Below are 26025 nucleotides of genomic sequence, written 5' to 3'. Positions count from 1 at the left end.
GTTTCGGTTTTTACAAAATTGAATGTGGCAGCATAACTGACATGATAACTTCCTCGAAGTTGGAATTTCTTTCCCCAAGTTTTCTATAAATGTCAAGAGTGTCAAGAAGGTTTAAACTTGTCAGCGATGGACGTTTCCATATGAATTGTCAGTTTTGGTAATTACAGGCCTCAATACTGTCAGGGTGCATAACAGTCGTCACACTGAACTCCTGTCTGTCTTGTGTGAAGAGCAATGACCAGTTAGATACATCGGTTAGAATTTGATGCTCAAGGTTATGGTTTGAAACCTTATTTCGATCTACGCTTGTTTGTGCAATGGGTCCTCAACATCAATTTGAGTGCATTTGTTGCCCTCTGTTCCTGCCTCAGTCATCCTTTTTTCACAGCGCTGTTACCGTCAGAGGATGAGTCAATTGTGCCTCTTTTGATTGTGCATATAGTATTTTATTGGTTCATATTTTAGATTTTGCATGTTTGCTTTGATTATGATGTCATTGCAGCTATGTTGCTTTGATTAAAATAATCAGTTACGTTTAAAAAGTATCATTTTTTCTGGATATGGAATACGACCCGAGTTTGGTATGTATTTATGAGTGTTTGAAATCAGAAGGAGGCACCAGAAGACTTGGCAGCTGCCCCAAAAAAGTTAATTGTGTACCAAATGTAATATTTTATTGGTTCATATTTTGGATTTTGCATGTTTGCCTTGATTTCGATGTTATTGCAGCTATGTTTTTGGTTTAAAACAGGTGTTTTGATTATTAAAAGCAGCATTTTGTCTGGATATAAAATATGACGCAAACTTGCTTCATTGCATGAATTAATTGTTTTAAATTTTATTAAGTTCTCACCTCAGAGGCGCCTACACTAAAGCATCAGTGAAGTTTTCTAACCACAGCATGCAGCATACATGTTTCTGCAGTGCTGTGATTGGGCAACTCTGCACTCTGTTATCCACTATATGTGCGATTAAAAGTCGAAAGCCTGTACAAGAAACCAGCGGCGTGTCTGAAAAACTTAACAGCGCCGAGCATGTCACTCAGCTTTTATGGATAAAATTCCACTGTTAAATTAATCATGGAGGACGCAAGCACCCGTGAAGTGGACCGACCCCGACACACACATGCACATATGTACACAGACACAGAGGCAAACATAAGGGAGCTAATAAAGGAAATCAAAGCAGAGAGCTCCACTTGGTGATGACAGAGTGCCCCAGGCCGCCGTCATACAACCCCTGGATGGTCTGTCTGCTCCCATGGTAACCCCGGCACTCTGATCTCATCTCACTCATAAACAGCATTCGATACCCCAGTAAATACAAACACAGCAGCCTGCATCTATCATCCAGTGGTCAGAACGCACTCTTGATTTACAGTTTATTGCTTTGTTGGCTTGTTTTCCCCTGTTTTTCCCAGAATTCCTCTTTTTCGTTTGGTTTTGCATTCCCGTGTTATGACCACTCGCTGCGCTGAAAGTTTGTGTGCATGAGACTCTGTGAATGTGTGTCACACTCATCGTGATGAATGCCTGACACCTGGTACTGACTGACATGACAAAAAGTAAACCCACTGGGTCATAAATTTTAGTTCTGGAGTTTGGTGATGTATTGTTTGACCCCAGCAGCATGTTATCAGCACATGCTCAGGCAGTCAAAAGGAAAAAATGTCTGCTGCACTCTCTCATACAGCAGCAGCACCCCTCGCGGTCAGAGGTTAACAATTTCATTCATCAATCTTCAGCTTCCCACAGCTTTTTAAAGATCAAACAAATACACGATGCTGTATGTTATGATACGGACAAAAATCTTTGAAATATATCACGCATGTTTATGCTGAGGATAAATTTGAAAAAATAAACTGAAGTCAAAGGAATTCTAATTAATCAAGTGAATGTGAAAGGTGACAGCTTTAAAAAATCCATTCAGATAAAATATATTTTCACAAATGCGAAAATAAGAGAATTCAGTTATGATTAGCATGCACTGATGAATTGTGCGGATAAGCCAACAATACATCACAAAGCACAGTATTTATTCCTTTCATACAGAATCTTGGCAAGCAGCTCACCCGCCCTAAAGGGAAGCACAGGGCACCTTTTCCGCCAAATACATGCATTTCTTCCCATTAATCTCAATTTGGACGTATACAGCACCGATCCCTGCCACCTCGATTACACCAAATTGCTGCGCTCTCCACCCATTAATCACTGGAATCACGTGCAGAAAGCGAGAGGGATCATTTCAGGAAATTCGCAGCGTTTTTTTTCCCTCCTTCAGCTCTGTCTCTTGATTCTCTATCAATGTTTTACTCACATCCGTCGCTCCACAGTTTGTTTTGCCACAGGAGCAAGAAATGCTAGATTGAGAAATAACAGTCAACATGACATGTTAGAAACAAGACAGGTCACACAGCGCCCTGATGGAAAACATGCACCCAGTGTGTACTTGGTAATAAATGCCCCTGCCATGCACAAGAGCACGTCTCCCTAAGCGAGTCTGAAACTTCATTCCCATTCAGCTTGGCATGTAAGGGGAAGTCTGTGTCCTGCTGCTGTTAATGGTCACTAGCAGTTACCCATGAATTGTGAACGTTTATTTCTGAGCTGAAATTTGAATTCTCTCACATTTTTGTTCGGAAGAATACTGTAGCTATTGTTCTTGTTTTTCAGTTTTTCAAAAGAGGAAAAAACTGTTTTGTGGAAACTGCGGCGAAGCTTCAGACGTCTGGTTTGGCCTCTCATGACACCAGACAACCTTTGTTGCTAGGAGATGTGCTATTAACTTCTGTGGATGTCATTTTGTACAGACTGAAAATTGTGGTCTTATTTGTTCTTTTTTAAACAAGGACACAGTGTTGGTTGTATACAACGAAATTTTACATATGAGTGGCCCATTGTGTTACTAAGTCCACTTTCTAAATGGATGCATCAATCCTGCGTCTCCTCTAAAGGTGGAGGTGGAGTCAAACCACGCAGATATACTAATAATTTACACATTCAGTCTGATTTGACTACTGGGTGATTAAAGTCAGCCACAAAGACACTCAGACTGGGAGCCAGCAGTGAATTCACTGAGAAAGACTGCTTGAACTTTGCCGAGATGAGCAAGATGTTTTTGGGCATAGAGGTATTTTTGCAACCCCTGCAAAGAGGTTTAAGCCAAAGGAAAATCACCAGCACCAAATTTTAAAACAATTAACGTTTCTTTAACCAATTTTGTTAATTGAGGTTTCCTTCACTAAAGCACAATGAACATTTTTTTTCTTCATCAAATGGTCAGAAATGACAGGTAAACGTATAGATTTCAGTCAAATAAGGAAACAGAAACTCATTGCTGCTACTCTGCACTGACCAGCTATGCTTACTGGTGTGTATAGGCTCCCTGAGAGACCCATTTTGAAGCAGGAAAATGCTTGCAGAGGTGAAAAATATTGCCCCATACAAATGTGTATACTTGCGTCAAGCTTTGTTTTGTTCCCTATTTGTACTGTAAACATTAAAATGAGACCAGGAAATTGAGATGTTTACTCATAAGGAAACACAAAAGCGTGAAAATTGAGACAAATTACAGAAAATCACGCATTGGTGGTGGAAAACATGTCACTAATTCAGCCAGGAAGTCAGAACATCCCACAACAACCATAACGAACGAGCCACTTGTGTGCTTGTAGGAACTGGCCAATTTTTCGAAAACTAAAACCCAAATCGGCCCAAAAGTTCATATTTTTTTCACATTTGCATATGGAGAACACAAAGTAGAGCCCCATGCTCTGCACGGCTACTATCAGTTTAAAGTTTTGTTAACAAATCCGAATTATTGAGCAAAAACCGTAGCGCATGAATAAAGATAATCATCTGAGGCTGAACACAAACCGCCTCTTCTGTTCTGTCTCCCCGTGTAATAAATATTTATACCTGAATGCAGAGAAAATACACAGGCAAACAGACAATCACCTGGCTGGCCTCACACGTGCCTCGACGCCTGCCAAAGACCCAAAGCTTTCATGAGAGTCCTAAAGCTGCGGTGTGTATAAGTCGCTCTCTAAAAGCCATCACCGCTGTCTGTGGTCTGATCCTTGAGCTAAAAATAAAAACGACTGCAATGTACTTTTCCTCCCATATTGGCTGTGTTTGATTACCCAATAAAATATTAGCTCTGCAGAGGCCTGGAACAGTATGGAAGTTGTGTAGGAGCAGGGGGTGAATGGGTTCATAAAGGAGTGACATACACCTGCACACAAACACATTGAAACACACTGTAATTACGACTGTGCAAAGTTCAAAAAAAGCCCACATACACATGGAAAGACATAAAAGACATCCATCCATCCTTCTCTAAATCGTCTATCCTGTTCAGGGTCATCTTATCTTATACAGCACACATAAACACACACATCCCTACACACACACACACACACACACACACACACACACACACACACACACACACACACACACACACGCGCGCGTGCGTACGAAATGTTGAAAACCAAACAGTGCAGACATTGCCTCAAGGAGTGTTCAGCTGTGGTGCAGATGTGCCGAATAGAGTGGATAGATGGAGTACAACACACACACGTGCACACATTCACATGCACACTTGCACACACTCGATTGACGGTGGAGATGAAGAGGGAGGTCTAAGACAAGGTAAAGAGAGGGGTGGGAAGATAAGCATCGCATACCCCTCTTCAAAACCAGGTAAGATATTAAGACTCTGTGATCAAATGGAGAATGAAAGAAACAAAGGAAATATTCCTCAAAAACAGCTGCGGGGTCAGGAAGAGAGAGCGAGAGGAAGTTGGAATGAAAGAGGAAAGGAATGAGGATGGCAGCGAATGGAACCGAGACTCCCGACATGCGGTTCAGATTATAACTCGCTGCCATGAACATCCTAAAGGGAGAAACGTGTGTGTTGATCCAAGAAAACTGGTGGCTGGAGGCAACCGAGGGGGCACAAGCAGTCTGCACCACTGGCAAGTAGTGCACAGGTTTATTTAATCAACACAACATCATCATCATCCCGCTGCCTCAATACAGCGCTATCAAGAGATGGGACGTTTGTGTCCCGTGGGGAGGCATCTCGCACAACATTTCCACGCTCCAACACAACCTGTTTACTCCACCGTCGGCCTTTTGAACAAGGTCAGAATGCATCTGACTTTGAATAAACTGTTTGGAAAAGCCAGCCGTCATTCGCAAACAACATACACAAAAGAACATGAAATTATTTCTTGTTTCAACATCTAATCATGTGTAATCAAGTCTTTTCAATTAGGCAATGGAAAGGTTGCCTTCATGGTTTTTGTAACTTCAAAAAGGGCAACAGCTTCGGCACACCTCTTCCTGCACGGTGTTTTTGTTTCTGCGGTCGTAATGCGCTGCTGATAAACAGGTAACAGAGATTAGGCACAAACTCTCATCTTGAAGCAATCACAGTGAAGCAGTCTCTGAATTTGTTCCTAATAGGGGCCAGGGTGTATGCAGACTATTACAGGGCCTGTTTCTGATCTGCAAGAAAACAAAACAAAAAATTCCACAGAACTCCAAGCAAAAGAAGGTTCCAGCATCCGTAGAAAGGACCACCGGCATCATGTGGACAAACAGAAAGTTATTATTAGAGCGTGCCAGAACAAAGGACGTTCATAGAACCCCACACACATATATGACAGATACGCAATGTTTAGTATCATATTCCACGTCAACATACTTATCATTTCCTTTCTCATATGCTATTAAGACTACCTTGATTCTAATCCAATTTCATGATTTCAATAGGAGTACTTTTAGGTATCTCCTTGACAAAGTATAAATAATATGTTCTTGCATCTCTGTCTACAAAAAAATTGCCTGTACAATCCTGTACATTTCAACTTCACTCTCTACACATTTATAAAGAAATGTAATTTAATGTTTAACAAACAAAAAGGTAAAACTGTGATGTAGTAGAAAATGCTTCCAGTTTAAATGAGTCACAAAGATTGGACTTTCACCCAGATGACCATTATTTTTAGGCTGAAGCTTTCACTCGCTGTTTGGTTAGTTCAGAAAAATATCACGCTTTGGTTGACACCTTTGGAACAATGGCTACTTGATAGAAGCTTGTTTAAGTTCAGGCACCAAAATTACTTTGGAAATTGTCATGATTTGGGTTAAAATACAACCCTTTTACAATATGTTTGAAACTTATCCTCTATATTCTGGGTTTCCTGGGGGGTTTCCATGGAGTTACCCCCCATCAAATATATGATTGCTGGCTGGAAAAAGAGAAGAAGCAAGAGAAGATATGATGATTTGAAACGTTTTTGTGATACGTGATAAACAAATGTAATCTGGTAGAAAATATGTTTCCCTCAAAATGTCATTTTGTTTAGCTTAGTTGTATCAGAACGTAATTTTTGGGAGACAGGGCTGGATCAGTTACACCATAGAGTAGCCAAATCCTTCCACACCAAGATAAGGGTAGTTTAATAAGAGATGCAGGTATAAAATAGGACCCTCCAGTCTCCAACCCCTGAAGGGCATTAGGGAACCATGCAAAGACAGAGACGCCACACACATTAGGATGGACCCCACTATCCCCACAGATATAATCACCCCTGGAAGAGTCTTCGCTAGTCTGTTTCCCATTTCAAACCTCAATGAATCCCATTCTCATCCTTTAAAAGCACACAGGCGCACACACACCATGGCCTGGAGAGATGGTTACACTGTATGTTGACTCAGTGGAAAATTTTGGAACCACAGAAACAAAGGCATTTGGTGAAATCAGGGAACAGAACTTATATATATCTTGTGATTCATCCATGAACAATCGCTGTTGACGTCGAGGTTTCAAATGTCACATCGCCGTATCTGAATCCCAGTTAGAGGCTCATTATTTAAACAGTTGCTATTTACAAAGCCAATCTATCAATGACCTGATTATGAAGGGTGATATGAAACTAAGCCAACTTTTAAAAACTGATTATTATTCAGTTTGAATATGAAGTGTCAGAAAGAGTCCATCTTAGAGAAGCAAAGAAAAAGAACCTCTTTCATGTTTTTAGTCTAATATGGATGAACTCTAGAAGGGATTTTTGTACACATCATAGACAAAAACAACCAAAAAAAGGAAAACTATGCTCTAGTCTCACAGGCAATAGTGTTGTTTTCATCTCAGCAAACCCTGACCCTCCAATGAGTTGATCTATTTAAAGACAGCCATTAGTAGTAAGTCCTAAAGTGCTCTGCTCTTTCCTTTTCCATCCTGTATGTTGCAAAAAGGAAAACGTGTTTCTAAGTTGTAACATTCGCTCGAATGTGCTTGTTTCAAAAATGGTCTTGGCTGATGCTGTATGTTTCCAGTGTGGGTTCTGAGGATCAAAATGGAAACACATTGAAACACCAGTACAGATCCAGTTCTCTTTTAGTTGTGTACATTCTTCATCAGCAGTGAGCACTGCTGAATCAGAAAGAGTTACATAACAAAGTTGCGAAACCAAGAGTCTCAGGGCAACAAAACGCTCCTGGTTGTCTCTGTTGTGTCACAGCCTCGCTTCAAGTCCAAACAAAAAAAGCTAAAGATATTCTATTACTTTCAACTGTGAGAAAACTTTTGCATATTTCTGGCAATCTTGTATTATTATCTCCCTGATATTTTGCTGTTTTTAGGGAGTTTGCAGGATATAATCAAGTTCTGGAAAAGGCCTGCGCCGCCAGTTTGGCTCTGTGTATCCACAGCCACAGTTGGACAAGGACCAGTTCTTATAGCTTTCCCTTGGTAATGGTAGGAATGATCAAATCATTAATGTCCTCTGTATTCACAGTTCAGTCCAAAAGGGAAAGGAGCCAAATTGACCACAGACTCCAACCTCAAAATGGGACTGCATACAAGCATATTCTGCTTGCCTCTGGTTAAAATCAAACCAAACAAGCAGAAATGATTTTGCCATAAACCAGAATTATGATGACACAAAACATGTCTCATTTTAATACGGTCATCTATCATTGGAGTCAATGCTGCATTCAAGAGGGAAATGATGGAAAATCAGGGAAGTGTATTACCAAAACACACTTAATAGTACTAAATGAGAGCCTGGGTAATTATTGTCACATTGTTGTCCGCATTTTTTGCTTGCTTTTCGCAATGCTAGTGAGTCCAGAGACTGCAGTTATGCCACTTTGGTTCAAAGTTAAAAATCTCAACAGCTATACGGTGGAATTCACAAAGGATGAAGCCTACTGTCTTTAGTGGTCTCCTGACCTTTCTTTGGCACCACCATGAGGTCAAACTTATCCAAAGGGGTATCTTAACATGTAGAAATGGATTATCACATAATTTGGTTCAGAAATGCATGGCAGTAAACGAAGCCCAATGACTTTTGAGAACCCTTGACTAATACTACCTCCAGCATGAAGGCTGACATTTTTGGCTAAATATCTGCTGGACCAATACCCGCATTAACAGCCGAACTTTCAGTTTATCAAGAACTTTGCAACAGACATTCCACAGGTTAAGCTTAATTTGTGCTTTGAATTTATTACTAAATACCAGCAAAGGTTTGAACAGCCTAATCAGCTGCTGCTGTATTTAGTGTTTAACTAATGTTAGTGTGCTACCATTCACAGCATTGGGCCTGATCGACAATAGCATAAGGTAAGATAAGATAGTCCTCTATTACGCCCCACGTCAGGGGAAATTTCCAGTGTTACAGCAGCAAAAATCTTTCAGAGCAGCATTAACCATATGTACAGTAAAGATAATAATAACAATAACATTAATATATGCAATATATACAAGAATGAAGAATGAAAAATGCATAAATGCAGTATTGCTACACTATAAGTGACATCAGCATAAAGTGGCTTGTGGAATAAATTTAAGTGTAAAAGTGCAGAAAATGCCAGCAGTGCAAGGAATTGTTGTGCAGATTTTATTAGCTAGACCCCAAGATCAATGCCAATATCAGTCTTTTGAGAGTAAGACATCCAACTTTCCAGCAATGTATTTCACATTGTAGTTAGCAGATAGAGATTTGGCTCTAACATTTAACGGTTAATTCATAGAACTGCAATAGTGTTTGTGACTAGTGTTGCACAGCATACCAATTCTAAGAAAGTATTCCAATACGCTGCCATTAAAAATAATATATTTAGTTTAATTAGTATCAGTACTCAAAGAGTAACAGTGTTTCAAAAGGTGCCATATTTCCTGTGAGTTGCCTCCATGAGCAACAGCAAGTCACTGTTTGCACAGCGCTTTGCTTCCAGTCTTTACAGATATAGTCGTTGTGCTGGTCACAATACTACAGCAACTTGCTAACCATTATTCACAAAGTAGACACACAAAGCAAAATGTGACATTTTGTCACTTACAACCAAAAGTCAGGGTGAGCACACGGACACCAAAAAGTTCAACTTTAAAATCTGTTTTCCCTACACAAGCCGAGGGACCCAACACGTCTAATTTGGCAAAGCATTTCACCAACAGGCATGCCAACATGTTAAAGGATACAATGAGTGACAAGTGAGAAAAACATCTTTTTACCTTATGCACATGGTAAAAATCTGTGTAGGCAAACATGCTGTTCACACTGGTAACATTGACTCATTACTGCAGGGAGCCAAAATATGGCATACAGATAACACACCAATTAAAAAAAGAGTTAAGATGGGTGATTAAAATATGTCCTAGAATACTGTTCCCACTTATCTCTGCATATATTTATCCTTTAATGCACATCAAAAAGCTGATCTTAATGTCTAATTCCTCTAGGTCTCGATGGATAGAAGCATTTTTGAACTTACTATGATACAATAATTCACTCGGATTATTTTATGGCTTCTCTTTTCATTTTGAGCAAAAAAAATAAGCTCATTGTTCTGTAAGTTATTTTCTTAGCACTTTTCTTAGTGTTTTAGGCTTGTTGTGGTATTGTTTCAGTATTGGAATTGATATATTGAGACGAACATCTTATCGAAGTCCAGATATTTGTGTTATAAAACTGCTTGTCACATGGGATCAAACTGGTTGTAGGGGTTACATCTGATCATTTCTGTGACCAATCAGCAGTCATTAGTAGACATGTGAGAAAGCAGCCAGGGTTTCCAGCTGTAACTCTCTTTTTTCACTTGTTACACAACTAATTGTGGCACTTTTAATGTGACCAGTACACTGTGAATGCCTTCCATGAGCGACTGCCTCAAAATGTTTACCTTTATCCTCCATACTGAAGAAATACAGTCTTTTCTCCCTCTACAATAAACCGCTTTTTATTCCACCTTCCAGTGTGTCTGTTTGAAACAACTATAACCACTTTTGATCTGAGCAACACATCATATACATAAGCTAGTCCTGATGGAGTTTGACCCGGTCCTAAATACACCCTCACAAAGCTGCTAGTGTGGCTGTAGACTCCTATTGTTGTTGATGAAGTAGGTCTCTGGTTGTGCAATAACTATGAAATACTTCATAGTAAGCACAAATTGATTATAATCTATGTTGCAATAAATTGTAAAATCATTCACAGATTTTCCTTCAGGATCTAATTTAAGTGAAACGTTTATGACTGCGTGTTGAGTCTGGACTTGCTTTATGGTTTCGCTTATCATTTTATTCTTCTTATGTGTGGGATCTATCAAAGTAAAACCATTTGAATGTGTAGACATGATGTCAGAAAGGAAAACATGGTAATGTGGTGCAAATTTTGTCTGGCCAAATGTTTTCATGCATAACCCCTCAAGGCAAGCATGACAAATATCAGTGAAACTGCCTGTTACTATTCCAGTGTAGAACAAAGGCCAAGCTTGCGCTATGTCATGCCCACTGGTCAGGAAGCAATCATAAAACATTTAGAAATAAAATAAAAGTTCAAAGTGTGCCGCAGACCAAAACACACATTTGGGAACAGATCTGTATACTGTATTATATTTTTTCAAATTTTTATTGGGAACGTTCTCCCTTGACATTTCTATCTGAAAGGCAGAATCTATGAAATACATCAGCTATTAGGGAAAAAATATGTAAATAAGATCAAAGTAGAGTCTCGGCAATTGGGAAATAGAAAACACATGTATTAGGGGTCGGCTGCCAACTTGTTGTCTGTACATGAATAAGGTCTAAAGACTTAAGAATGGAAGCTCACGCGACTGCTGTGCTACACATAGAATAAAGCTGAAAATTCATGTCTTTACATTCATACACACAGACACACACGTTTATTTGCACCCCCACAGACATCACTGTCAGCACCAGCTCAGCATCGCCGAGGAGTTCAGCAGGTAGGGCAAGTTCTCTTTTAGGGCCCGCCACTGAAATCTCCAGGGCTTTGCAGCGCGTCATTGGCCCAACGCTTCAAAACACTCCCCAAATCCTGGAGATCACCCTGAGAGGGAACATCTGTGGACTGGGACAGGCTGCAGATGAGAACAGATTGCATGGTGTGTGTGTGTGTGTGTGTGTGTGTGTGTGTGTGTGTGTGTGTGTGTGTGTGTGTGTGTGTGTGTGTGTGTGTGTGTGTGTGTGTGTGTGTGTGTGTGTGTGTGTCAAAGACAGATTGTGGTTGTGTGTGGTTAAATGAATAGGTAGGCAGGTTATGATTTCTGTCAGATAGCGTTTAAGTTCATGTATGTGTAACATGTATAAGTCCTTCTGTGGACACCTAATTACTGGTATTACTGTTGCTGTATCACTGTGTGTGTGTGTGTGTGTGTGTGTGTGTGTGTGTGTGTGTGTGTGTGTGTGTGTGTGTGCGTGTGTGTGTGTGTGTGCGTGTGTGTGTACCAGCGGTGCGGTCCCGACTCCCTAAAATCCCACAGTCATCAGTCACTGAGGCAACCAAAGCTGTTCGGTGTGTATAATTCTGTAATTGGGATCATATGTGTGCGTATGTTTCTTCACATTCTCACAGCATCAGCACACTGGCTGCTTAATCAGTTCTGTCATGACAACAAACCCATTGTCGTAGATTAATTCCCTTCTGGCAGCCTGTTGCTTTATCTTCATGAGTATATTTTAAGGACATTTTTTTTTTATCTGTTGTTTTTATTAGGGCATTCATAAGCACAAATTTTAAAGATCCTACAGATCCAACATAAGCGCTAAAGGTAGTTAATTTTGTCAGCTGACCTGATAATAATGACACATTGAAAAGACTGACTGCTTGATCTATAGTCGGAATCAGATGTCTGGAACAATCTGTGATATAAAAATAACTCTCTTATAATTTTTGAGCAACACACAAGCAGCGTTCACGACAGTCAAGACAGTGAAAATACCCTTGAGCTTACTGGGAGAAATGACAGCCGGCAATCAGTTGTGTCAGTGTGACGCCTAAACTCTGTAATTACACCACGAACATCACATCTGTTCTTACACCGTCAGCACAAAGCTGAGGCAGACACTGCTCAGACAGTTATGATACATATTTGCTTCTGACTTGTAGAAATTGCGTACTGGAAAAAGCGAAAAGCATTCTGTATCTGCGATGTATCAGGTCATAGCAAATTATCTGGTTTAACAGTGTGTGAAGTTAGCAGCAACAGCACAAAATAGAGTCAACAAGAGGGACACAAGCCACATTAAAATAACATTCAGGGATGTGATCGCTGTAAATAATCTCCAGCTATTGTATATTCAATGTCATTAACACATTATTGATGAATACAAAATGTATTTCAAAAGAGGAAACATTACATTTTATAACATCTTGTACTCAAAACAGGAAGTATGGGCTGGATTAGGAGTGACTTGCTTTGAGAAATCCTACTCTATAACATTTCTGAAAATAAGGAAAATCACTATTTCCTGGAACCCAAGGTGGTAGCTTGATAGTGAACTATGAATTTTTCCCAATCAGCTGTCCAAAGCTCAAAAACATTCAGTTTCTTATCGTGTAAGAAGAAAAAACGGGAAGACCGATGTGTATGGACCTGCAACCTCTTTAGCCCATTCAAATAAAGACTGAGACTCAAAGAGGCCTAAAGTCAAATGTTGCAGGATATTGGTGTAGTTTAAATACATTTCTTTTAACACACTTATGCCATGAAGACCATGATGTAGTGTTAGCAGTCAGTATTGTCATACAATAGCACACTGTATTCCAAAATACAGCTAAAGACTGAGAAATCTGATGATTTTTTTTTTTTTTTTTGGAGCCAAACGCAAGAATGACCGTTAACAGAGTGTGAACTGAACAAAAATGTTGGCGCACAACAGCTGACAAAGCACTGTTTAGAATCATGACTGGATTTCAACAATTCTGAATTTTATTGCTAACTTTACACTGATGCTCTGAAATAGGCCATTATATTGTTATTTTTTACATGAAGTTCTTTTTCTTTGGTTCCTAAAATATATTTAATAGTCTTCAATTTGTCATGCATTGCTTCCTTTGAATAAATGTTTCCAAATCCATAAAAATGTAACTAATCTCACCCTTTATTCTTTATTGTTTTAGTGCTTTATGCATTTTAAAATTTTCAGCAGAGTCGGTACATGTCCGTGCTTGATCAACAACATTAAATACACATTGTTATTTATGGTACATGTGTGTAATTCACAGTTTATGCACTTTAAAAGAGGAAAATAGCAGAATTTACAAGTAACTACAGCTACAGTAATGTTGATTACAGTGTCAACACTATATAAATACAATAGATTATTGGAAAGTGTAGTTACAGTATTAAACGTTAAACCTCATATTATACTGTAGAGCATTGTAATCAATGATACAGTAATTAAATGTTAAAGTAAATTACAATTCTAACACAAACTTTTAAAAATGTGTTCATTGTATCTCAAATGAGTGGCAGGTGATTAAATATTCACAAAGAAGTCATTTTTGTAATGATTATGTCAACAACAAACAACCTCTTTGGGAGGTAAGTATAAAGACTAGTTAGAAAACGCTAAGAGTCTAGACTACACACCCAGTTTACACACAGTGCAAACACAGACAACAAGCCCGTCGCACAGACTTCATAAGAATTATGTAAACATACGTCCTGCTCATTCAGTTCACACACTCGAAACACACTTTATACTAATCACTGCACATCCAAATGATCCACACACTGTCTCTGTATGCACTGCGCTCACAAGTCCATATGCACAACACAAACACAGTGTGCTGACACGCTGCAGATTCACTTGCATACACACGCCACCCACACATGCCGCATTAGCAGCCAAGAGCAACTCTGACTGACAGCTTAAGCAGATTCAGCCTATCTGTTCCCATCAGGTGTGATGACTGGCAGGCTGAGGGGTTAAATCCAAAACTCCACTCTAAACAGAAAAAAGGGCGTATATTTAAACAGGTCGCTGCCAACTAGCCAAGGAAAGCAGGACTTTGTAGCCACCTCAGCAAACAGCTCGATTAAAAGGATTTACCATTGATTTCTTGGTTAAAGTTACAGTGGAAATATTTGGACAAAGGGCTGCTATCAACATGAATTACCACTGACATGTTTGCACGTTTGAAAAAGAAGGAAGGAAAGAATGCTAAACTTGATGAAACCTAAGAAAAACAAGGAAGAAAGACGTGGAGAAGCACACAGAAACAAAGAAAGACATAGTGGAGATGAAAGAGTGCTGCAGATTTTATGAGGGGGCCGTGGACGTCCCTCATGTGCGTTTCTCAGTGGGAAGCATGTTGGAGGCTGAGTACACTCTAGTATGTGGTTTTCCCAAGGCCAAGCAGATCCAGCCTGGCCCATCTCCGCCTCATAGACACATAGAGTTATACACCGCTACTCAGAGGGAGGGAGAGCCAGGGTTTTCCTGTTCATGTGGAAAAACAGAGCGAAGAGGGAAGGGAAGAATGAGTGGAGGTAACCCTAGCCGCCGAGGTGGCCCTCTGGTAGGGCCCAGATCCTACTATTCCCCTTCCTGATTCTCCCAGCCTCTCCTACTTTCACAGACACATACAAGCGAGCTGAACACATGGGGCGAGGCGGCGTGCACGGACGTCGGTTGGTGGGGTGGGGTCTGGACACCGCTAAAACCTCTCCCTGTTTTTGACCACAGTTACGTTACATGCCAGTGGGTGTCTGGTTAAGAAAATAAAGCAGCGCGTTGGCCCCGTCCAGGCTCGTATATAAAGCATATGTCTCCAAACACAGGAATCCAAATTCCAAAGGCAGGAATTTAGCAGAGCTCTTTAGTTCTACTTCACTGCAGCACGGAGCTCTTTCGATTCAAAATGTGATTATCTCCTTTACAAATTGTTTGAGAATATCAAGAGTTGAGGGCCTGATGTGCAGCATTGCAGAGTATTGGATTTAACTGTGGCTGTCAGACACAGGAGTATTTTTCTCTGTCTATATCTGGTATCCACGTTCTCTCTGCTCTCACCATCATTGTGTCCCACTTTTTCCTCTTCACTCCATCTTCCCCGTTCTCCCTTTCTGTCTGTCTCTGAGGGACACTGTGCAGGCTGCCGTCTGTAGTGCTGCTATGATACCAAAGAGGGATGGATATGGATTCCATAAAGCACTCAGCTCTATGAACGTCTCCTGATCCACGTTCAGCACCTGAGTAAATATTATCTCTGCAATGCTGTGGTGACATCCTCTGAACACACAACTGTATTCACTGTGTCTGATCACAAATTCTTTGTTGGGATTAACAGTGTGCTCATCCAGTAGCACATACAATGTGTGTATAATGTAAATGGAGGCAAATGTATCAGTTAAAAGTTCATGATGGTTCATTGATCTCACACAGAAGCAGTTTCCTCATTTCTAGGCAGTTTTGTCAGCTGAAATGATGACTCTTGCAGGTAGATTATTATGAACTGTTGCTAGCTAATTAGTCTAATAAAAGCCCTATGCATTAATTGAAAAGTCCAGTTAATCTTTTTTAATGTTTCTAGCTAATTCATTTTGAATACAGAATCACAGATATTCAACTAACATGCATGACATTGTGCTTAAAGAAGGCTGCACTGACAATATCATTCAGGAATTTAGTGGAATCAGCTAATCTTTTCTCCATTTATTTTTTATTGCTTATCTGGGTCTGGGTCATGGGGGCAGCAGCTTACGCAGAGCTTCCCAGATTCCCCTCTCTCCTGTCACCTCCTCTACTTCTTCTACTTCTTCTAGGGGATAGCGAGGCGTTCCCAAACCAGCCAAGAGACTTAATCTCTCCTGGATCTGCCCTGGAGACTCCACCCAGTTGGAAATGCCCGAAACACCTCACATGGGAGGCATCAAAGAGGTATTCTACACACATGCCTGAACCACATCAACTGACTCCTTTCAATGTCGAGGAACAGTGGTTCCACTCGGAGCCCAATGACTGAGCTCCACACCCTTGTTGTAAGGGTTGAACCTACATATCTATCAGAGGAAACTTTTCTCTGATGGGTGAAATTCCTACTGCTTGTATCTTATTCTTTTGTTTACTACCCACAGATTGTGGCCATAGGAAAGTAGGCAGCATTGCCTTTTGGCTCCACTCTCTTTTACCGCAAAATGCAAGTACTGCATCCGCATGACTGCAAACGCCACATAAGTCCATCTGTCTATGTCTGAGTCCAACATTATTAACAAACATGTTCATGTTTAATATATATGTACATTTTTATCAATTTAAAGTTAATTCAACTTAGAACTTTTTTTATTTGATTTTTAGACCATTTAAAAACTTAAACTGCATTTTCCATGTCAGCCACCTGACAACAAAGTTGATGGTCCAGACAAGGAAATAAACAGACAATATTGTTCTTGTATTGTACTTGTGAGTTGACAATGATCTTACATGATATGATAAGACAAAACTTTACTCAAAATTTACAAAATTTATTTGGCTATTAAGCTTAGATACGTACATTATATGTTTATAGTTTTTATTATTTTATTTATCACTTTAAACATTACAACAGAATAGCACTTGCATAAAATGTACTGGTATCTTGGATAACAAGTTTGGCTGGTGTTGTTGGGTGCAAAGTTTAATAAACAGCTACTACAGGGACACTAATATTAGACTGAAATTTAACAGGATACAGCAACAATCCAACGGCAAAGTACCGCACATTGAATGCACTGGGTGTGTAGTGTAGCATACTCACATAGTAGGATAATGAATGCCATGGAAGTAAAGTTTGGTTATGACTGAAGGTGGTTAGCAGATTGCCACTTCATTGGAGCAGATGAATACACCATTCAGTGCACTTCTTACACTTTTGCTCTTCTGTCTACAAAGATATATCCTCCAAATCTTTTGAAAGCTGAAACATTACCTTACTAGAAACACATGCACATTGCTTCAGCATGCTGAGAAATTCAGAGTTCAACAGTCTTACTGTGTCTCATTACATTTATGAAGCTCAGATTGAATGATTGCTGATGTGTAGAGCAATTTAGAGAACGGTCAATTGTGTGTTTGTGAAATAAGTACCCACTTTGGACTGACTATGAAAAAAAACACCTCAAGGGCAGAAAACTCAACCTCAAAATGTAATTTTTTGACTGTTTCTAAAATGCGGCTAAGACGATAAGTAGTTTTACCGATGGAGCCTGAACAATGGATGTCTCTGGTGGGTTTATTTGAGTTAGAACCGGTGGTCGGACATGAACCTCACCAACCACTCAAAAAGACCACAATTATAAATGTTTAAAAAAAAAAAAAAAAAAAAAAAAAAAGGTTTATGTGGAGGAGGAGAACAGGAGGCACCTTATGGTTACAATGAGTAGAAGTTCCACTTGTGGCTATAGGTCTTCTGATCTGCTTATCACGGTTCCTTATTTTGATGGGTTCCAATATTGTAACAATTTATAGGCAGCACACTGAAACTTAAATCAAAATACTCCGCCTAATAAGGGTTCTTGGCTACTGTTCACGTGAACCAAAGAACTGCAACAGAAGCATGTGACACTTTTGGCCTCAGAAACCCTCCCCTCCACATGGAATGACTTATATTCAGTGTCTGAGCGCCAGAATACTTTGCATTTTGAAGTACAACCACAGTTGTGTTTTTGTCATTTTGTAATGAGAATGTTTTAACTGAACTGTTAAATAATGACTTCAGACTTACTGCAGAAACAGTGCAGGCCAAAGGTAGACGTACAAAGAAAAAAAGGAAGAGGCCTGAGGGAAGGGAATTATATTTTGATTGAGATTGATGTTAACTGATTGTTAAAGAATTCATTAATTAATGTATTAAATAATGTGAATAACATGTTACCAGGAAATCAAAAACGTTAGCAGGTCTTGTGCTGCTGCCTTACAGTAAATCCAAGCCAGACAATAAATCTCAAAAGAAGTCAAAAGATCTCTATTTAGATTCAATTGATGAATAAAATTGTTCTTTAAGTCCAATCACAAACCCAGGCTCACAAGTCAAACATGCTCATTTTTAATAGGCTTTGGCAGCTCAGAACTACAACAGAAAGCTCTCGGGTTACCGCAGCTGCACTCTGCACGGTTCAATTTGGGAAACCTATTTGGAGGGATGGATCCAAGATAGAGCTGGGATCCAGCGGACTCGATGCGACCTGGACTACCTCAACCAGTGCACACTGACAGTGATGGAGAAGAAAAACAAAGGGCCGCAGCGAGGGAGAGGAATCGCAGAGGAAATGAATATCTTATAGTAACACATGGTGTGAAAGAAAGAAATGTTTCTCTCGCTGACCTCCTTGTGTTTTTCATTCCTCCCCTCTTCCCCCCTCTTCCCCTCAGTCTTCCTCCTCCACCCCTCACTTTGTGCTCTATGCCGATTGAAATATGGAAGCATAATAGTCTGGGAAATAGGATCAAGAGGCTTATTAAAGAAAGCGTGTTTGGGCTGAGCCTGCTACGCAGTGGTAAGTCATGTCGAAGACTAGCAAAAAAGATTTATGCTGTGAAGGTAAATTGGAATTATCACTCTGAAACCAAAAGACCACAAGGAGAAAATGATGCAGGACGAGACGCTGAGTGAGTAAGAGTTGCGGATGGAGAAGTACTAAAAACAGGAAAATTATTCAGGGCTTTATACTCAGGAATGACTTAATGGACACAGGCCCTCCATCCATTAAGTCATTCCAGTGTATAACATTGCATCTTATATTATGGAGCTCTGCAAAAACACAAGTTTCAACCGACTACCTCATAAATCTGCTTCTAACTCATGAATTCTCTCCCCATATCTGTGTTTGTGACACCTATTAAATAATCATTCCTGAATATATTTCCTGTTCGCTCATTTCTTATTTTAACTATGAAATCCCAGATATCACAAGATCCTCCCCAGAATGACACGTTCTCTCTAGTTTCATCTCCAGAGTGGCTCAGGCAATATGTGCAGAGGGATGATCATTGTTCCCCTCTCCTGCAGGACAGCTTTGTCTGCCTTCACTCATCCAGGATAATGGAAGCCAATTATCTCGCACCACTGACTTCATAATTACTTTAAAGTGATCCGTGCAATGGATAGATTCCCACCAAGGCTTGTCAAGAGAAGCCAATCAGGATCCTAAATTAGATTAGAAAGATAAACCTGTTGGATGCTGCTTAATATCACTACTTCATTTATGTGGAGGGCTGAAGATTTGTTACTGGCACAGTCATATGGGATCCATTACCAATTTTTGAGCAAATGAGGTTTGCAACACCTGGACGACACCCAAAAGCATTTCAGCTGAAGTGGATGATGAATGTCTAAATAGCATATGAACCTTCTGTCCAAAACCAAGCGTCTGTAGGTCAGAGGTGTCTAACATGGTCTTCGAATGATGTGGCTGTTTTGACCATATTTTGGCTTTAAGTGTAGCCATGACAGAAAACAACAACAGAACTAGCAGTTGCTTATTTTTACATTCATTACTTTATATTAAGTTTACCTTTTACTCTGGCCATGAAGACCTACAGTCCATCTCAGAATTAGGCGTGCAATTCTTCTCAGTTTTTTTAACCAGTACTTTATTATTCATTGAACAAAGGATGTCCAGTGAACATAGCATGCTGATAGAGCTACTTTCCACCAAGAACATGTGACATTTGCCGCAAAGCTGTCTGACTTAATTTCTGCTTGTTGTGATTATATGAGCTCTAGTCAGAAGTCATTAACTGCCACAGAAGTTTTTGTCGTGGTGATCTGTTGATAGCTAAACCCCTACAACTGTCTCTGCTCGCTAAAACAGAATTCATCGTAGTTTGAGTGACTATCATCTCGGGTCACTACAGTATTATTCACAGCAAACAATCTTATCTCATTAAACAGGAAGAGGCTTTACCTGGTGGTGCCACTAGGTACTACAGTGAATGTACGTCTTCAAAATACAAATACGAAAAAGACAGAGAAAGACTGACCTGGTCTAACACAGCCCTCGATGACGATTTACATTTCCTACGCCCAGTGGACAGGTCAGACAAGTGCATCCTATTTCCTTTTCCTCCTGTGACCTCATCTGTCATCTGTGGCAGGCATCAACACTCCTCCCACCTCAGTCTCTGGGTACCCTGAAACGGAAACATCAGACAGGAAGCTCTTTTACCATCCTGCTGTCCTTCCAACCACTTGACGCATAGAAAGTTCATTAATGCAAACTGGCCATGACATACATTAAATGAGGTACATGTGAGCTATTTGGCCTTCAGTGGCTTTTTCCTGGGCTTTCAGTCAAAGGCACATTGTGTACGAACATAAAGGGGTTTTCAACTATTTCAGGAAATTAAAGTAATTATGTATTTCCCTAGAGCTTCTGGTTAGTGCTACGGGCCTACTTGACCTTAAAAGCACCAGTAGCGAAGGCGGGTCCACAGGTGGTGTGATGTGCCTTTGAAAACATCACGCCACCATCATTTTGGTTTTAACCACGTCACACACTTTACATAAGTGTCCAAAGCGTAAGAGTGGAAATATCAGATGCAGTTTTCCAAGCATGTTACTTGCTTCTATTTTTAGTGTGTCTTTAAAAAAAGAAAAAAAGAGGTACACAAGTCTATAAAGAGGCGCTAATGAATGACATTTCATGGAACCCTCCACTACTCCTGTCATTCTTTCCTTGCTATGTCCACACCTTGCACCACTGACCACTGAGCACAGTAACTCTGTTATTTTCATCACCTTAGCTGCAAATATCAGGGGTCATGCTAGCTCTAGCCTGTTTTTACTGGGCAGTGAGTAATGACATAACAGTTGAAAAAGATCAGTCGTGTTACATTTTGACAACACATTTATCCATCTATCTATAAACAGTCTCCTCTCTCTGTTTAACTCTTTCTATAAATTCTATTCTATGAATACTGGTGTTTGCTGGTGATTTAAGGACTTTGGCTACAAATGAAAATCTATAAACGTCATAGGCAGTTCCTGGTTTTCACAGGTTCGCGCAACTGTGACTAAAAACATTCAGTGACTGTTAAATGTATTTATGGAAGTTCCATCGAATGGTTAAGATTAATATACCGAAAAGCATCACATTAACAAGCCATGCTGCCATGACGCATGCAAACAGAAACCAACTGGTGTCTCAAAGGTGGAACATGCAAATATATTCATCTTAAAACAAATTCAATGCCATGAAACAGTAACACTGTAATGAAAATGGTTTAAAACAGACTAAACCATTAGCACAGTCCTTTAAACCACATGTACCCTCGGGGCGTATTAGGCTCTACGGGGTATGTGTCATACAGTATGTTGAGTATGAAGGTGTTGAGAGGGGCCTCATGTGTCACAAGGAGCACAGTGTTAGTGTTTTGGGCGGTAGGAGGGGCCAGGGGTCAGTGAGGTGTGAAGGGACTGTGATTGACGGCAGCTTGTTACTGTATAATTACCTAGTTATGTATTTCTTCCGTACACATTCTCCCCCCGGGTTATTATTTAATGTTTTTTCTTTTCCTTTTTTTTTCCTCTCCTCACTGTTGTGTGTCGATCTCAGTTATGTCCTTCACTGACATGTTTTCCCAGAGCTGGTGTTATTGCTAATATGGTTAGCGCTGGAAAACCAAACAAAGCCTGACACAGCACTCCATCACCTGGCCTGATGATGTCATGATATCATGAATACCACGCTAACACCGCGGCCCCACCTTCCTCCCAGCACATGTCAGACGTTGGTGAGCCATGGGCAGGTGTGTGTGAGTGTGCATGTGCAAATCAGTGACATTTTTGGAGGTTGAGTAGTGACAGGGCGTGTTTTTAAGACTGCCCGGCTCCCCTGCCTCCCCGTGTTGTAAAGTTGTACCAGACTGTGCAGCACCGGAGCTGGGTGTGAATGGGGGGTTATGTCTCTAAACAGGCCACTCTTTGAGCTTCCATTACCAGGTTTACCGTGGTGGATCGAGCATTCACGGCAGAGGTGTCGGCAGCAGGTTGGTTGGTTCCCCTGGCCCCAGGTGTTAAGGGTGAAGTAACTAAATTTGGGTTTCCAGCACATTTCAGGACTGCAAAAAAGTCACATTGTAAAAAGTTGTTTTGTTTAATGGCGTAAGAAGGAGTATGGTTCACACTTTTACATTAGATGTAGTGCCCTAAAATGGTGCAAAAAGATTTACAGCCAATTCATGTATTCTGCATCCCAGTTCACTGACTGACATGGACTTTTAATCGCGACCATTGATGCTTATTTGAAGTTAAACTCGTACTACATTACACTACGGGATGCACGTTGGTTTGCTCTCCTGATGGTCTCATTGCCCCTTGATACTGAACACATAAAACACATGGAGCTCCAGTGGATGTTTCTGAAAGGCTGGTTGTGATTTTGAACTTTTACAAGACATAGCAGCTAGTTGCATCATGTCAGTGTAATTGTTCCTAATGTGTGCTGAGCAAAGCAAGTGGACATAGCACAGGATTTCTGGAGAATTTAAATTTTTCCTCTGTTTTGCTCCTGTCGATGGAAAGTACAAGTTGAAGGAACTCCCATGTTAGGTTTAAATGATGGAGAATGTCCATCTCAGATACTCTTTCTTAAAAACAAGCATTTGCTTTGATGCCTTTTTTTTTCATGGTTTATGCACAGTCAGTACGCTTGCAGTGCGTACAGTCTGCACAGTCACAAATGTTGGGCTGCAGAGAAGTTAATGTTGATCCTCACAAAATTGGTTAGATAATGAAATGCATACCACTGTAGAGATGCGGAGCATTGTATTTTACGTACCATGGAATGTAGCTTTTGTTACTTTACAACTTTAGACTACTTAGAGGTTCCATACATGCACCGTACAACTTCATCTACATATTCTATGCCTGTGCACTGCCGCTCCTGGACTCTTGGATTCTCAGGGACTTGGGCAGATGAGGAAAGTTAAGTGAAGCAGGCCCTAGCAGACACTCGTGTACTCACAGACGAAGAGAGCATAACCCAAAGGTCACCCTTGCAACTCTAAGACTGCACTTAAACCATCAGTTGAGCTAACGGCTAATGTCAGCAACAATGTGAAGACACTGGGCAATATTTACTGTTGTTACCATGTTAGTTTAGGGTGTTATCGTTTCTTAATTAGCAAAGAACTGAGATTTTAAGAGGAATAAAAGACAAAACTAGATGAATAGTTTGTAATCACATGTTGAAAGCATTGATTTGTGATGAGAATCTCAGATGGTTAAGCAAAATTTTGGATTCAACACCGTATAGACAAAATCTCGAACAAGTCGTGCCAGATAAGTTGACTGCTGAAAACAAAGTGTCATCACTTTCATCTTGACTAATGCATGTCCTCATTTTTCTCATAGCATCATCTATTTGCACCCATTCATGTCTGCCAAGAAGTGGATAGAACTGAGACGGGAAAAAGAAGAAATGCAAGACGAGAGAAACATTGTGAATGTTGGATGCTCCCTCACAGCTAAAGTCATGCTTTTGTCTTCCAAGGCACATCTCAGAGGACATCCAGGTCTCATTCACTCAGCTCCACTGGCTTTCATGTCCACTGAAATTGTCTCCATGGCGCATGCTGCATACCAAGCGCAAAAGAAACCAAATGTGGTATTCTGAAAACAGATCGTTTTCAGTGATTATGTTTCACTTTCCTTTGTTTCTGTGGGATACAACTTTGGTTTAAATGTTTATGGCTACATTTCTGAATCAAGCAAACACTTTGATAGAATTAAATAAGGGGAAATCGGAAATAATTACATGGTTTCACAACATATTAACAACAAAATCGATTCGTAGTTACCAGGGAACGTGAAACCGCACAGTGCTCAGATGATGGTGGCTGGAAACACTAACAAACACAGAGAGGATCTCAGCTGGTGACAATACCGGCTGTTTACTGAAAACAAAAGACCATCTTGCTGACATGAGGCAGGCTTCTGCTTTCGCCTATCCACAGAAAGAACATCTGATGTTTGTGTTTGGGGTTGACTGTAGTTATTTGTGTGGTTGTAACACGGCCACAGAGATCAGAATCCGTCTGACTTTTTTTTTTATTTGAAAGCATATGACGTTCCTTTAACTTGCTAAGTGATGTGGATGCTGACAGCAAGAGGCCCAGACACTGACCTGCAGCATGAGAAAACATCCAACAAAACTTCTCTCCGTCTTCCTCTCCCTTTGGAGCACGAACCCGTGGGTGTTTTGCCTCGGTCAGATTTACAGTAGATGTATGCGCCACTGAACCCAACCTGGCCAGCTAATTGGAAAAAGGTTTGTGCATTATGAGGCCCACAGAGAGCGCTTTCAGCACCTCCACACTGAATGAGTAGCATAATCACATAGGGAGGTACACAGGTGAAGCAGATGCACACATGTGTAGGGATAAATCCTCCACAGCGTGCACGCAGGCACAAAAACATCACATTTTCAAGGCCATAAAAATTAAGAAGAACTTCTGGCGCAGTGCTCCCATTACTGAATGACATGAGCTAGGAACTGGGAAATTGGAACATTCAGTGACACATGTTTGGCACGAACACTGCGGCCAGAGAAACAGCTCACATTATACATCCCAAATACATGTATGCATGTGCTGTATTTGAAGGGAAATAAATACACGCAGGTATACGAGTCCTCTTGTTGTCTCAGACACATACAAAATGAAGTACAGCTTCTTTCCTGCATTGAAAATATCCCGTCTTGTACTAATGGGCTGTTTAAACCGCACATTGCTAGCATACATCATACTTGTGCTACATCTTGTTTTTGCACTCCTGTTCCCAAGACTGTATATTTGTAACGTCATACACCTGGAAGCACAGGACTTTCATGACAGACAATAAAATGGCAATGAAAATTGTTCTTGCTGTACTGAATGTGTGAGAACTACATCGTTCACAGGCAATTTTGAACCTACTGTGTCTCTAATCTCATTTGACCTCTGATTTCCATTATGGATCAGTGGAGAGGCACGCTCTGTGTATATTGGCTTGTCCAATAAATATGGCCTATTACATAAATCTCTCATCACCCCAAGGCCTTTGTATCTCTGCCCAGCAGGTGAACAAGAGGTCTTGAACTTGGCAACAATAGAAAGACTTTGAAGACTTTACAGTTGGGCAGACACACTACTACAGACTCCAGCAATAATAGGATGGAGAAACCCTACACCCGATGAAAATAATACCCAGAGTGACATTGTGAACAATAGTCTGGTCTTGTCATTAATGACAAAAGTTTCAAGACCAGAAATGAGTATTATACTTCCAGTAGCCAAGTTACCATTTTTTTTTGTTTGTTTTTGTTTTTTTTTAATTATGAAAGTATTACAGATAAGTATGATTGAACCAAGAAATATTTTTATTGGCTACACTGGCAACAAGATAGAAATGTCTACTACTTCATTCCAGTCTAAAATCTCTCAACACCTTAATATTTTCACTATTTTAATGCCTCAACAACTATGGGATAAATGGTTATTTGGTACAGCAGTAGTGTCCAGAGGAAGAATACCGCTAACCTTGGTGATCTTGGATTTTTCATTAGCACCATTGTCGGGCCAAAATGTGATGTTTTGTAGTTCTTTTTAAACCAGACTTATAGACATTCCCTCGCCTATTTCCTGGTTATTAATGAATGCAACTATGTTCACATGATAAAATAGGATAGCAACCATGACAATTATTGCCTGTTATACGTTACATTAACATTGTCAGTGAGC

At 40.3% G+C, this 26025-nt stretch overlaps 1 protein-coding gene across 1 annotated transcript in view; it reads right to left on the bottom strand.

Annotated features, from left to right (window-relative positions):
* The window catches only part of col8a2 (collagen, type VIII, alpha 2), a 123208-nt gene extending 102784 nt beyond the window's left edge, over nt 1-20424 (bottom strand). Inside the window, exon 1 of the mRNA XM_035949409.2 lies at nt 20287-20424. The gene's annotated coding sequence lies outside the window, so the exon portion shown is untranslated. The remainder of the gene's footprint in view (nt 1-20286) is intronic.
* Nucleotides 20425-26025: the final 5601 nt, after the last annotated feature.

Source organism: Amphiprion ocellaris, chromosome 15 (genome assembly GCF_022539595.1).
Source record: "Amphiprion ocellaris isolate individual 3 ecotype Okinawa chromosome 15, ASM2253959v1, whole genome shotgun sequence".
NCBI classification, from domain to species: Eukaryota; Metazoa; Chordata; class Actinopteri; family Pomacentridae; genus Amphiprion; species Amphiprion ocellaris.
Note: the sequence above shows the minus strand (reverse complement) of the source record. Positions and strands in the feature narration are given on the sequence as shown.